The sequence below is a fragment of the Littorina saxatilis genome, linkage group LG6, assembly GCF_037325665.1.
Source record: "Littorina saxatilis isolate snail1 linkage group LG6, US_GU_Lsax_2.0, whole genome shotgun sequence".
Classification (NCBI taxonomy): Eukaryota; Metazoa; Mollusca; class Gastropoda; order Littorinimorpha; family Littorinidae; genus Littorina; species Littorina saxatilis.
In genome coordinates this window covers 25,220,517-25,235,402 of record NC_090250.1, presented here as the reverse complement: position 1 = coordinate 25,235,402, position 14,886 = coordinate 25,220,517, and the positions used below count along the sequence as shown (strand labels likewise).

The following is a 14,886-nucleotide window of genomic DNA, read 5'->3' as shown; positions in this document are numbered from 1 at the left end:
CAGCATTTTTCAAAGTTTTGAGCTGCGGAGAACAACCCTAACATTGGAAATGTTCGGCAAAGTGGCAAGAAATATCAGAGAAAGATGAACCAGCAGCAGCGAACAGTAGAAGGAAGTAACAACACTCCGAAATGAACCAACATGATCGTATTTGAGCAGACGACATTCTAAGATTCTTGACTCGACGAGGTGGGTTTTGCTTCTTTCTCTTTTCGATCTTGTTTGTTTGACAACGTGATTTATTGCACATCGTTATGTTGTTGTTGTTGTAAGAATGTGTTAGGGTTTGCAGGTAAATGATAAACAGTTTGTGTCTGAAGTATTTTGCGGGTTTCTTGATCCAATTTACTGACCATGCCGCCGCCGCACACCCCCCCCCCCCCCTCCCTCCCTCGATCATCTCTGTGATATCGTCTTCACAACCCCTATTTTATTGTTCTTCGCTGGCCAGTCCTTGAGAGCTTACTATGGTGTAACATGTCATCAGTATTCTTTGACTGGGGTCAAACTGAGAAGCAGCATCTGAGCGATGTACGACTGACACAGTTTCTGTTTCTGGTCATTGACCGTAGGAAAATAAGTACCCTACTAGAGAGCGTTCTCTAATTCTAAAGGATTGGTTTACACCAGCATGGCTGACCAACCTATCATTGACAGCAATATTGTTGTCAAATCTTTTCCATTAACTAAGAAATAAAAAAAATAGATCCAATTTACTTCACCAAAGAAAAAAAAAGAGTTAAACTAAAGGACTGGGGATGCAACTCATGAATCAAAAGCATAAAGATCACCTGCAAACAGTGCTAGGTTTAGGAAATCTGAAAATGTATACACACACACAGAACACACACACACACACACACAAAACAGACAACAGACAAGAAACAAGCAAATACATAGCAAGTGTGATGAAATAAATTAATTTTAAAAGAAAAATATGAAAAGAAAGAAAGAAAGAAAGAAAATAATTCAGCTAGTTTCAGTATTAGTTCCTGTGTGTATGTGATTGTGTGGTTACTCAAATCCCATAGTAAACTTGACATGTACATTTTGTGATAGGGGCCAATTAATGAATGTCTTTTGTGTGTGTGTGTGTGTGTGTGTGTGTTCGTCAACCGACATATGTGGGTACGAGCCGCTGAGGTGGTTGTAAGAAAACCCGCCTGGTTCAGTGGTTGGGGGCTGATTGGGATTTCTGATTTACCAGCCTAGCCAAAAAGTTGAGGTACACCCCATGTAACATGGTCATTTGCAAAATAAAGTACAAGCACTTGTTGACGTTTATATTGAGTCTTAAAATTTGCAGCTTATTACAAACAAAAACCATGGACAGTTGTATCAAATATTAAATCAGTGTTTGTGTATTTATTAGGTTGGAGCAAGGGGAGAGCCAGTCCTCCTGTGGTGGCAGCGAGGAGAAAGATTGACCTGATGGAAAAGTTTGCTAAACCGGAACTACCCTCTTCCACAGCAGAAACATCAGCTTTGCCATCTTCTGACCAACCATAAGAAGATACAGATACTTTGCCATCTTCTGACCCATCACAAGCAGATATGGATACTGGTACTGTGCAACGTCACTCCGCTGACATGTGTTGGGCTTTTGTCAACATTGATCAGCTCAATCTATTGCTGAAAGGTTTATATCCTGTACTGAATGCTTGTCTGATAGCAGTCTGATTATGAAAGAAGGTGATGCATCAGCCCAAGGATTTGCACAGGCCCTGCATCTGGAGTGCATATGAGTGTCCATTCAAGTCTGCAGTTGTTTACTCTTCTCCCGGTGTTTGCAACGCTTCGGGTGGTAAAGTTGCATTTTAAATAATCCGCGTATGACCAAGTTGGTACATGGAAAGGGACATTCAGCTTTACAGAAATTTGCTGCAGTGTTAGGATTGAGCACAGAAATACTGTAATTAAAATGTTGCAACTTTTGAATGGCTTGATAGCTTTGTTCCATTTGTGTATATATAATTATGTAATGTTGTTGATGATTTGTGAAGCATCATTTCTATGCAATGGAATAAGAAATCAGTGCATCCGTTGGGTTTTTATGAGTCTGACAGTTTGGTTCTGATCAATATTTTCATATCAGCACAAACACAGATAATTGACTTTTTTAATGTTTTCATATAATTTTTTTTTAAATCAAAAAAATCTGATAATTTGATTATCAAATCATTTCCCCTTCATAGTTAAAGTGTTATTCTGGTTAAAAAAAAACCACCCCATTAATTCAAGCTCTACTGTGGTACTAGTTTACCGGGGTACTAGTGAGACTCTTTTACATGCTGTTTTCTCTACATGTAATTTGAGACAAAATGTGGTAATTAAAATGTTGTAACTTTTGAATGGCAAGATGGATTTGTTCCAATTTTGTATATGTTGTTTATGATTTGTGAAGCACCATTTCTGTGCATGGAATAAGAATACAGTGGATTCCTTGTGTTTTTATGAGTCCGACAGTTTCGTTTTGATTCATATCTGCACTAACATAGATGAGTTTTCAAATGATTTTTTAAAAAAAAGTCTGGATAATTTGATCGTCAAATCATTTCCCCATCATAGTAAAGTGGTTATTCTTATAAAACCATATCAATTCAGGCTGCACTGTGCTACTAGTTTGAGGTACTGGTTGGAATCTTTCAAATGCTGTTTTCTCTGAATGTAATTTTCAGACAAACATCTGTAATTAAAATGTTGCAACTTTTGAATGGCTTGATGGATTTGTTTCATTTTTGTTTATGTTGTTTATGATTTGTAAAGCGTCAGTTTTGTGTATGGAATAAGAGTTAAGTGCATTGGTTGGGTTTTTATGAGTCTGACAGTTTGGTTCTGATTCATGTTTTCATATCGGTACAAACAAAGATGGCTGTTTTCATATGATGTATATAAAAAAAATCCTGATAATTTGATTGTCAAATCCTTTTCCCTACATAGTAAAGTGGTCATTCTGATAAAAACATATGAATTCAGGGTGCACTGTGCTACTGGTTTTTTTATGTGCTGGTTCAAATCTTTAAAATGCTGTTTTCTCTGAATGTAATTTTCAGACAAAACGCTACAATTAAAATGTTGCAACTTTTGAAAGGCTTGATGGATTTGTTCAGTTTTTGTATACGTTGTTTATGAGTTGTACAGCATCAGTTCTGTGTATGGAATAAGAGTTCAGTGCATTGGTTGGGTTTTTATGAGTCTGACAGTTAGGATTTCATGTATTTTTCTTATCAAAACTGAACCGGTAACTGAAAATGCTAAATTAAAATAATATATTGCTTAGAAATGCTTTTCGATACACAGAATTATTAAACACACACATATTGCTGCAAAGAAGAAAAATTGGATCAAAACATGCACTGGTTCACAAACTGCAACATTTTAAAAAAAGCACATTTTATAACGTTTTTCTCACATTTTGGTGAATAAAACCCCCAAAAATTGCTTTTCACTCAAAATTTAAAATGGTTTCCCTTAATTAGGTTATTCTGCTTGCAAAAATCAAACAAGCAGCAAGCTGTTTCCAAAATTAAAAAAAAAAGTGCTTGCCTACCCTGTCCCCCCTTAATAAAAGATGTGTTTTGGAATATTTTGAGTGTAAAAGTGCGTGTTCGTCTTCACTGCCTCTCGCGGCCATTTTCGCGTCACTCTTAGCAGACGACAAGTTCATTTCAAACTGCTGGGAATACCGTAATTTTCATTGGAGGGCTGTGATATTTTGCAACCAATCAGAGAAAGCTTTACATCTTTCCCATACAGAAAACCGCGACCCACCGGAAGCTACATCTCCGTCAGCATGACGGTGAAAATTACTCGTGTGAGTTTCACTAAAATTTGGTCTGAAAACTTCCATCGGCATACACGGTTCAAATGCAGTTTATAAAACATTAACTTCTGTTTCATTTAAGCCAAAAATCAAAAGAATCGAGCGAGAAATGACTTACTCCCAACGATTATGCTGCGCAAAACTGGACCCGAAAAATGCGAAACTCGGCCGATCAAAAGCCTGAAGAGGTTGCGATCTCGGCTCGCTGAAAGCAAAGTGATTTCGAACTAAAATGACCATATCTCGCGAACTACTGCACCGATTTTAATAAAACAAATTGCTATGTGCTCAGAATTTTGATCTCTTTAAAATGGTGTGTTTCTTGTCATTCAACCATTAATTTCAAAATTTCATGTCATTGCCACAGATATCAGTCTATGTCCCATGTATTTAGCTACTAGCTTTGTCCTCAAATGACGCCCAAAATTTCTCAACTAAAATGACCATATCTTGAGAACTACTGCACCGATTTAAATAAAACAAATTGCTATGTGCTCAGAATTTTCATCTCTTTAAAATGATTTGTTTCTTGTCATTCAACCATTAATTTCAAAATTTCATGTGTCATTGCTACTAAATGAGAGAATTAATCGATTGTCGATCGTGCGTTGCAGAAGAATCGAAAATTTCATAATGGCGCCGATCATGAGAACACATGTGCTGCTCAAACTTTGCACCAGATCAAGCTTTAATCAGCAAAATATCGCAAAATTCGTCGATGAATATATGCTACAATTGTCAAAAAAGATTTTACAGGTCTCAAACAGTGAAGATACAGCGTGGTCTGTCGTGAGTTACGTCTCAAAAACCGGAAACGAATACGATTGGGTGGATAAATTCTCATTGTCTATTCACATGACCGGGTCAAACGTCATGAATGGAACTTTCCACGGTGTTCCCGCGATCTCACAACGCGTGTGTGATAGGCAATGCGGGATTTGTCGTCTGCTGTGGCCATGCTTTTGTGCATTACAGATGGAAACGAAACAAGGGTGGGGTACATTCAAGCGCGATTATAAGCTGAAATAAATTTGTTTCCTACCGTAGTGCTGTGTTTTGAAAACCTAAATGTTGTTGAAATAAATAAATAATGACTTTGAATAACTTTGAGGTTTCCTTTGTTCAGCAGATCGCATTTTTTGATGAAGTTGAAACCGGAAACGACGGTAACCCACGATTACGTGTTTTCTTTGCCGATCAAACTCCCAGAAGAAGAAAAATAGATGTAATTCTTGAGTGTGTATGTCGAGAATAATCCTTCAGCTGACCCATAAACATCACAATAAAATTCACAGAGCTTTATTCTCCATTATGTACAGCTGCAACACAGACTGGTGTATTTTTGTCCCAGTTTTAGGTGCTGTTTTGGGGGCATTTTGGCTAAAAATTAAATCGTTTAAAACCCACAGCAATGTTTGGAAACCCAAACTTGGTTGTTACAGTAAGTCAAATCCATCCCCTTTGACATCAAAGCATCCCCTTTGTCATCCATTGCTCAGAGATATTGTAACAGTCATTCAAAGTTGACAACCCATAGTATTTCCCAGTATCTAGGACGTGCACATATATTTTCAAAGCCGTATAAACACTAGGATTTGGGAAAGCCTGTAAATCGCTGACCATAGCCTGGTTGTCCATCCCATCACCGCTATTGTGTGTGTTTCCGACAGTCACAACTTAGTATGTGGTAATGTACCACTACCAGGCTAGGGAAATTTGTGACCGGCTAGTGAATTTCGAAGTTACTCGCCCGGCTGGCGAGAGAAATTTGGTCATCCCCGTTACCTCAGGCAATTATAATGTCCATCCACTTATGCTGATAGCCTGCTTACACAAGTGAGTAGCTGGTGTCTATTAGGCCTAAAAAAACAAGAAGAGCAAACGCTCGATCGAGTCACTTTCGCAGTTCTGAATATTATATGAGGCATCAGATGGACAGGAAGAAATTGCTATTCACAACACAATGAGTCACGTTCACATAAAATTTGAGCCCGGTCACTTTTATAGTTTCCGAGAAAAGCCCAACGTTAAGTTGTGTGTTGCCGAACAGAAAAGGCTAGTTATCTCCCTTGTTTTTCTGATAACGTTCGTAAAAGGCTACAGATGTAAATACTTTGATGTAAAGAATAATCCTACAAAGTTTCAATCACATCCGATGAACTTTGTCAAAGATATAAAATGTCTAATTTTTCCTTTGACGCTGACCTGTGACCTTGAAAAAGGTCAAAGGTCAACGAAACCATCGTTAAAGTGTAGAGGTCATTGGAGGTCACGACTAAACAAAATATGAGCCCGATCGCTTTGATAGTTTCCGAGAAAAGTCCAACGTTAAGGTGGTGTCTACGGACGGCCGGCCGGCCAGATGGCCGGCCGGATGGCTGGCCGGCCGGCCGGCCGGACAGACTAACACTGACCGATTACATAGAGTCACTTTTTCTCAAGTGACTCAAAAAAATGGGTGTGGTTACGGTAACCCGACCTACCTTATTTTTAGGGGCCGACCCTATAACTTTTTATTACATTTGTCAAAAAAAAAAGAAAAAAACCCCAGTGCAGAAAACGCAATGAAAGCTAAAGCGCCTGAGTCGCACACTTATTTCCCTGTCAAGTAGGTTTAATTTGTAAACATTAGAACAAAAAAATTTAAAAAAAAAAGTGATTGCCTACCTTCCTACCCTATTTTTTTTGGCTATGTTACCGTAACCACACCTATTTTTTTTTCGCCTTATCACCCCGCACACGCCCCTCAAAAGTCATACCTGATCAGTCATGTATAACACAAACCTTCAGGTGTAGTCTGTAGACACAGTCTGTCCTGTATGTAGAATTCTTGTTCTGGACAATGAGTCTTAAACCCCCCCCCCCACCTTACATTAGGTTCTTGGGTGTGACCACGGTGAGTCTGTACAATTGGCTCCTGAATACCCTTCGAATTTGAAGAACACTTTGTCTCAACACAGAACAAGAAGAGCAAACGCTCGATCGAGTCACTTTCGCAGTTCTGAATATTATATGAGGCATCAGATGGACAGGAAGAAATTGCTATTCACAACACAATGCATACCTGAAGCATACCTGTGACCTTGAAAAAGGTCAAAGGTCACCAAAGGTCAAAGGTCACCAAAGCAGACGTCAAAGTGTAGAGGTCACTGGGAGTCACGTTCACATAAAATTTGAGCCCGGTCACTTTTATAGTTTCCGAGAAAAGCCCAACGTTAAGTTGTGTGTTGCCGAACAGAAAAGGCTAGTTATCTCCCTTGTTTTTCTGATAACGTTCGTAAAAGGCTACAGATGTAAATACTTTGATGTAAAGAATAATCCTACAAAGTTTCAATCACATCCGATGAACTTTGTCAAAGATATAAAATGTCTAATTTTTCCTTTGACGCTGACCTGTGACCTTGAAAAAGGTCAAAGGTCAACGAAACCATCGTTAAAGTGTAGAGGTCATTGGAGGTCACGACTAAACAAAATATGAGCCCGATCGCTTTGATAGTTTCCGAGAAAAGTCCAACGTTAAGGTGGTGTCTACAGACGGCCGGCCGGACGGCCGGCCGGACAGACTAACACTGACCGATTACATAGAGTCACATTTTCTCAAGTGACTCAAAAACAAGAAGAGCAAACGCTCGATCGAGTCACTTTCGCAGTTCTGAATATTATATGAGGCATCAGATGGACAGGAAGAAATTGCTATTCACAACACAATGAGTCACGTTCACATAAAATTTGAGCCCGGTCACTTTTATAGTTTCCGAGAAAAGCCCAACGTTAAGTTGTGTGTTGCCGAACAGAAAAGGCTAGTTATCTCCCTTGTTTTTCTGATAACGTTCGTAAAAGGCTACAGATGTAAATACTTTGATGTAAAGAATAATCCTACAAAGTTTCAATCACATCCGATGAACTTTGTCAAAGATATAAAATGTCTAATTTTTCCTTTGACGCTGACCTGTGACCTTGAAAAAGGTCAAAGGTCAACGAAACCATCGTTAAAGTGTAGAGGTCATTGGAGGTCACGACTAAACAAAATATGAGCCCGATCGCTTTGATAGTTTCCGAGAAAATATAAAATGTCTAATTTTTCCTTTGACGCTGACCTGTGACCTTGAAAAAGGTCAAAGGTCAACGAAACCATCGTTAAAGTGTAGAGGTCATTGGAGGTCACGACTAAACAAAATATGAGCCCGATCGCTTTGATAGTTTCCGAGAAAAGTCCAACGTTAAGGTGGTGTCTACGGACGGCCGGACAGACTAACACTGACCGATTACATAGTCACTTTTTCTCAAGTGACTCAAAAACCACTGCCCTCATCTAACATAAGTTTTCATGTCAAGTGTTGGATGATTCAATGGTTAAAGGCCAACATCCGCGGGAATTTTTCTCCTGGAGCGACCTAAACTTGAACCCGTCGCTATTCTTGCATGGCCGTTTACTTCGTGTTGCACGCAAAAATTGAGCGACTTCCTTGCCGCGTGGATTGACGAAGCTGTTTTATACTCGTGACTGAAAACACTGCAGTGCGTGCAGTTTTATTCTGTGGGTTCGACAGATTGACTAAATGTAATTTCGCTTTCACGAATCAGGAACCGACAAGGAATAAGATGAAAGTGTTTTTAAATTGATTTCGACAATTTAATTTTGATAATAATTTTTATATTTTTAATTTTCAGAGCTTGTTTTTAATCCAAATATAACATATTTATATGTTTTTGGAATCAGAAAATGATGGAGAATAAGATGAACGTAAATTTGAATCGTTTTATACTTTTTTTGTTTTTTACAATTTTCCGATTTTTAATGACCAAAGTCATTAATTAATTTTTAAGCCACCAAGCTGAAATGCAATACCGAAGTCCGGGCTTCGTCGAAGATTACTTGACCAAAATTTCAACCAATTTGGTTGAAAAATGAGAGCGTGACAGTGCCGCCTCAACTTTCACGAAAAGCCGGATATGACGTCATCAAAGACATTTCTCCAAAAAAAGAAGAAAACCGTTCGGGGATATCAATCCCAGGAACTCTCATGGAAAATTTCATAAAGATCGGTCCAGTAGTTTGGTCTCAATCGCTCTACACACCATATATCCGGCTTTTCGTGAAAGTTGAGGCGGCACTGTCACGCTCTCATTTTTCAATCAAATTGGTTGAAATTTTGGTCAAGTAAAAAAAAAATTTTTTTATAAAACGATTCAAATTTACGTTCATCTTATTCTCCATCATTTTCTGATTCCAAAAACATATAATTTATATGTTATATTTGGATTAAAAACAAGCTCTGAAAATTAAATATATAAAAATTATTATCAAAATTAAATTGTCGAAATCAATTTAAAAACACTTTCATCTTATTCCTTGTCGGTTCCGGATTCCAAAAACATATAGATATGATATGTTTCGATTAAAAACACGCTCAGAAAGTTAAAACAAAGAGAGGTACAGAAAAGCGTGCTATCCTTCTCAGCGCAAGTACTACCCCGCTCTTCTTGTCAATTTCACTGCCTTTGCCGTGCGCGGTGGACTGGCGATGCTACGAGTATACGGTCTTGCTGCGTTGCATTGCGTTCAGTTTCATTCTGTGAGTTCGACAGCTACTTGACTAAATGTTGTATTTTTGCCTTACGCGACTTGTTCTTTTGTACATTCTCAGCAGAATTCTTTTAGTTCAACCCAATGTACTGCCCAGATAACATCTTGTTTACTGTCGGCGTTGTTTTCATGCATTGTACCACGTTCTATGATGTTTTGGATACATAAATAACAAGTCGCGTGAAGCGAAATTATAAAAAAAAACGCTGGCGCTGGACCCGAGTACTCTTCAGACTGGCTCGCTCCCCCAGTATAAAAGTTTTTGTCTTGTGCACGTGGATTAAAAAAAAAAAATTTTAAAAAAATATTTATTTATTTTACACAATTATTAAAATTATTAGAGTAAAATAAAACATTAAAACGTTCATAATAAACAATAGCAAACAAGAATTTAAAAAAAAACACAAAAAAACATAGACCACACATGCCGGGAATCGAACCCGGATCACTTTGGCCATAGGCGGACGGTCGTGCTACGACAACTTTACTAGAGTTGTGCGTTTGAATCACTGTGTCCCTGTCGCTCTCTCTCGTGCTCTCTGTCTCTCTTTCAGTCTCACCGAGACAAAACACTGCATTGTAGTTTCTTTGCCGAGACCAAATCCCCACCCGCTGCATGCTTTTCTCGTGATCGGCGGTTCTTTTTGGCGAACTGCCTCGGGTTCAAGTTTAGGTCGCTCCAGGAGAAAAATTCCTGTGGATGTTGGCCTTTAAGGTCCTAATTTCACCCCAAGCATAATATTCTTCCTTGATGGAAAATATTCCTTCTAGTTCAATAAAGTAGTCTTGGAAAATCCCTGATTAACGAACATCACATAGATGCGCATCTCAGTTCTCTATTGTAGTACTAGTATACACCAGAATGCTTCCTCAGAAGCCAGTCAACAGTCGTGTGTACACGCAAGCACAAGACCAAGTCAGCAAGTGCGCACGGAAAAGATCCTGTTATCCATGTCAGAGTTCGGTGGGTTTTAGAAACACGCAAATACCCAGCATGCCTACTCAAGCGCCATTAATAGTCAGAATGTTGACCCTGGGCGTCTACTGGAAGAAGAAGAACATGCAAACCGATGGTACACCTTTAGTGTTAATCGGTTTTAGTAATACTAAATACTAATGAATAGACTCAACATATATCTACAAGACATCTATTTCATCGTTCTGCGCAATAGTTACACTTACAGCCATAAGCAGAAAAGCATTCACAGTCACAAACCAGGAACAAATTCTATCCAGTGCTTGTGATTGTGAATGTTGAATACACCGATTAACAGTTCCGCGGCCATTTTAGATTCGCACATGCGCACACCTTTTTCTACGAGCACTTTTGCTTCTTCTTCCTCTTTCGTTTTGCTGTGTTTGAGAAAATGCGCATCCGTAGATCGTTTTTTCGAGAGTTTTTTCTTCTTCTTCCTGTTCGTGTTGATTTGAGAAAGCGTAGATTCAGTCGGCAGAAAGTGCAATTTTGTAGTCTTCCAGCCCTGAAGTTGCTTTTGAGTGTTTGAAGAAAGAGTGTAAAGGTTCTAAGGATTACATCGGGCACACAAACACGCGATTTTCCTTTTTTTCCCTGTTGATTTGAACGCGTGCGCAGATCGTTTTTTGCGAGTATGTTTGTACGTCTTCCTCTTCCCTTCTTCCTTCCATGTAAACGCCCAAACTTAACTGGTGTATTTGCAGACCTGTATCAATTATCATTCTGCACATTACGTCCCTACGTCATGAGCAGAAATGTGCTACAGAGTACCTTAGTTGAAGAAATGCACTAGCAGTAAGCATCGAAGCATTTTTTGTCTGTCACCACGTCAACAAGATAGTCGGGATGTCGTCGACTAAAAATAGCTGAAGACCTTGAACTTTGGGTTCTAATCACACTGGCGACCTACATTCTAAAAACGAACACGGCAGTTTTCTCCAAACACTGATCACTAAATGCTGATTAACTATACACTTGAAAGCCTATAAAGGACGTTAGCAAAGCTGACCTAAGTTGCTAAGGCGAAAAACAGGCACAGAAGGCAAATCTTTCACGAACATGTGCATGGACACCTGTTCCAAACGTCACGTTCTGCAAAGGACTTCCTCCTGATGTTGCGTCAAGTTTACGCACTTTAAACGGAAATTCAAACCTTCAAATCCTTTAAAACAATTCACTGAAAAAGAAAGCTCACATCAACACGGCCAGATTAGCACTTACACGTCTACATTCGCCCCCAAACCTCTGAAAACAGACTGTATGTGTTTTTCATCTGCCGACAACGGTCGAGAAGGAAAATTTTCTGCAGGGCATGCGCGCGCAGCCAACCGCCCACGAGACCAAATTTCTCGATAAACGCACACTTGTTGATAAATTATGCGAAACCAATTATTACAATCATCACTATTCTTAAGCTTCAACTATAATAATTACTTTCAACGGCAAAATTCGCCATGCAATGTACAAATGCTGGCACGTAAGTTTTCGCAGCAATGCGAGTTTTCCACGATCCATCACATCCCTGATGCTGGACAAGGTCACGTTCCACAACATTGAAACCGCAATTTTGCAAACACTTTGACCACATTATCCATTGTAAACCATTGCAAAAAAGGCATGGGTTACTAGACGAATGCAAGAATGACAAAGTTACCTTGTTCTTTACTTGGATGTAAAATATCTGAAGAATTATATGAGACACAGTCGTTGGGTCATCCTACATTCCCGCCATGTTTGTTCATTAGAGAATACTCTTGTGCGCATGCTCAACGATCGGCGCGAAATTGGAACGTCATAAGTCATGTGATGCAAACTTGCGTATGATATTTACGTCAATTTAACCAAAAAATGACGTCAAATAATATTGAGGCAAGAAATAAAGAGATCAAAAAGTGAAGTCGACTAAACTGGGCCGACATGTCACATGGAAATGACTCGACAAAAATACAACTTGACTTCAACTTGATCCGTCGACCTAAAAGGGTTCAAGTTTTCTTCAAGAAAACGTGAATGAGTGACACCAACCCACTGGATTCAGCACACCGGAAAGCACAGAAAAGCTTTCAGGAAAACGCGTCAAACGAACCAAAAAAACTGAAAAAACGCAAAACAAAACAAAAATAAACAAGTCGCGTAAGGCGAAAATACAACATTTAGTCAAGTAGCTGTCGAACTCACAGAATGAAACTGAACGCAATGCAACGCAGCAAGACCGTATACTCGTAGCATCGTCAGTCCACCGCGCAAGGCAAAGGCAGTGAAATTGACAAGAAGAGCGGGGTAGTACTTGCGCTGAGAAGGATAGCACGCTTTTCTGTACCTCCGAGCTCTTCGTTTTAACTTTCTGAGCGTGTTTTTAATCCAAACATATCATATCTATATGTTTTTGGAATCAGGAACCGACAAGGAATAAGATGAAGGTGTTTTTAAATTGATTTGGACAATTTTGATTTTGATAAAAAAATTTATATTTCTAATTTTCAGAGCTTGTTTTTAATCCAAATATAACATATTTATATGTTTTTGGAATCAGAAAATGATAGAGAATAAGATGTACGTAAATTTGGATCGTTTTATAAAAAAAATATTTTTTTTACAATTTTCAGATTTTTAATGACCAAACTCACTCATTAGTTTTTAAGCCACCAAGCTGAAATGCAATACCAAACCCCGGCCTTCGTCGACGATTACTTGACCAAAATTTCAACCAATTTGGTTGAAAAATGAGAGCGTGACAGTGCCGCCTCAACTTTCACGAAAAGCCGGATATGACGCCATCAAAGACATTTATCAAAAAAATGAAAAAAACGTATGGGGATTTCATACCCAGGAACTCTCATGTCAAATTTCATAAAGATCGGTCCAGTAGTTTAGTCTGAATCGCTCCACACACACACAGACAGACAGACACACACACACACACACACACACACACACACACACACACATACACCACGACCCTCGTCTCGATTCCCCCCTCTACGTTAAAACATTTAGTCAAAACTTGACTAAATGTAAAATATAAATAAATAAAATTAAATTAACAAGTCGCGTAAGGCGAAAATACAATATTTAGTCAAGTAGCTGTCGAACTCACAGAATGAAACTGAACGCAACGCAACGCAGCAAGACCGTATACTCGTAGCATCGTCACTCCACCGCCCGTGGCAAAGGCAGTGCACGTGGAATGGACAAGAAGAGCGGGGTATTCGTTGCGCTGAGAAGGATAGCACGCTTTTCTGTACCTCTCTTCGTTTTAACTTTCTGAGCGTGTTTTTAATCCAAACATATCATATCTATATATTTTTGGAATCAGGAACCGACAAGGAATAAGATGAAAGTGTTTTTAAATTGATTTCGGGGAAAAAAATTTGAGAATAATTTTTATATATTTAATTTTCAGAGCTTGTTTTTAATCCGAATATAACATATTTATATGTTTTTGGAATCGGCAAGTGATGGAGAATAAGATAAACGTAAATTTGGAGCGTTTTATAAATTTTTATTTTTTTTTACAATTTTCAGATTTTTAATGACCAAAGTCATTAATTAATTTTTAAGCCACCAAGCTGAAATGCAATACCGAACCCCGGGCTTCGTCGAAGAGTACTTGACGAAAATTTCAACCAATTTGGTTGAAAAATGAGGGCGTGACAGTGCCGCCTCAACTTTCACGAAAAGCCGGATATGACGTCATCAAAGACATTTATCAAAAAAATGAAAAAAACGTTCGGGGATTTCATACCCAGGAACTCTCATGTCAAATTTCATAAAGATCGGTCCAGTAGTTTAGTCTGAATCGCTCTACACACACACACACACAGACAGACGCACATACACCATACCCTCGTTTCGATTCCCCCTCGATGTTAAAATATTTAGTCAAAACTTGACTAAATATAAACAAGTCGCGTAAGGCGAAAATACAATATTTAGTCAAGTAGCTGTCGAACTCACAGAATGAAACTGAACGCAACGCAACGCAGCAAGACCGTATACTCGTAGCATCGTCACTCCACCGCCCGTGGCAAAGACAGTGCACGTGGAATTGACAAGAAGAGCGGGGTAGTAGTTGCGCTAAGAAGGATAGCACGCTTTTCTGTACCTCTCTTTGTTTTAACTTTCTGAGCGTGTTTTTAATCCAAACATATCATATCTATATATTTTTGGAATCAGGAACCGACAAGGAATAAGATGAAAGTGTTTTTAAATTGATTTCGAAAAAAAAAATTTGATAATAATTTTTATATATTTAATTTTCAGAGCTTGGTTTTAATCCGAATATAACATATTTATATGTTTTTGGAATCAGCAAATGATGGAGAATAAGATAAACGTAAATTTGGATCATTTTATACATTTTTATTTTTTTTTACAATTTTCAGATTTTTAATGACCAAAGTCATTAATTAATTTTTAAGCCACCAAGCTGAAATGCAATACCGAACCCCGGGCTTCGTCGAAGAGTACTTGACCAAAATTTCAACCAATTTGGTTGAA

At 38.5% G+C, this 14,886-nt stretch overlaps 1 protein-coding gene across 2 annotated transcripts in view; it reads right to left on the bottom strand.

The window, feature by feature from the left end:
• Positions 1-12,123, bottom strand: part of LOC138968820 (B-box type zinc finger protein ncl-1-like) — a 33,619-nt gene extending 21,496 nt beyond the window's left edge. Inside the window, exon 1 of one of the 2 annotated variants that reach the window (XM_070341471.1) lies at positions 12,041-12,123. The gene's annotated coding sequence lies outside the window, so the exon portion shown is untranslated. Of the gene's footprint in view, positions 1-11,607; positions 11,684-12,040 lie in introns of those variants that run through there. The other variant, XM_070341472.1, reaches the window with a different exon arrangement.
• Between the last annotated feature and the right edge of the window lie 2,763 nt (positions 12,124-14,886).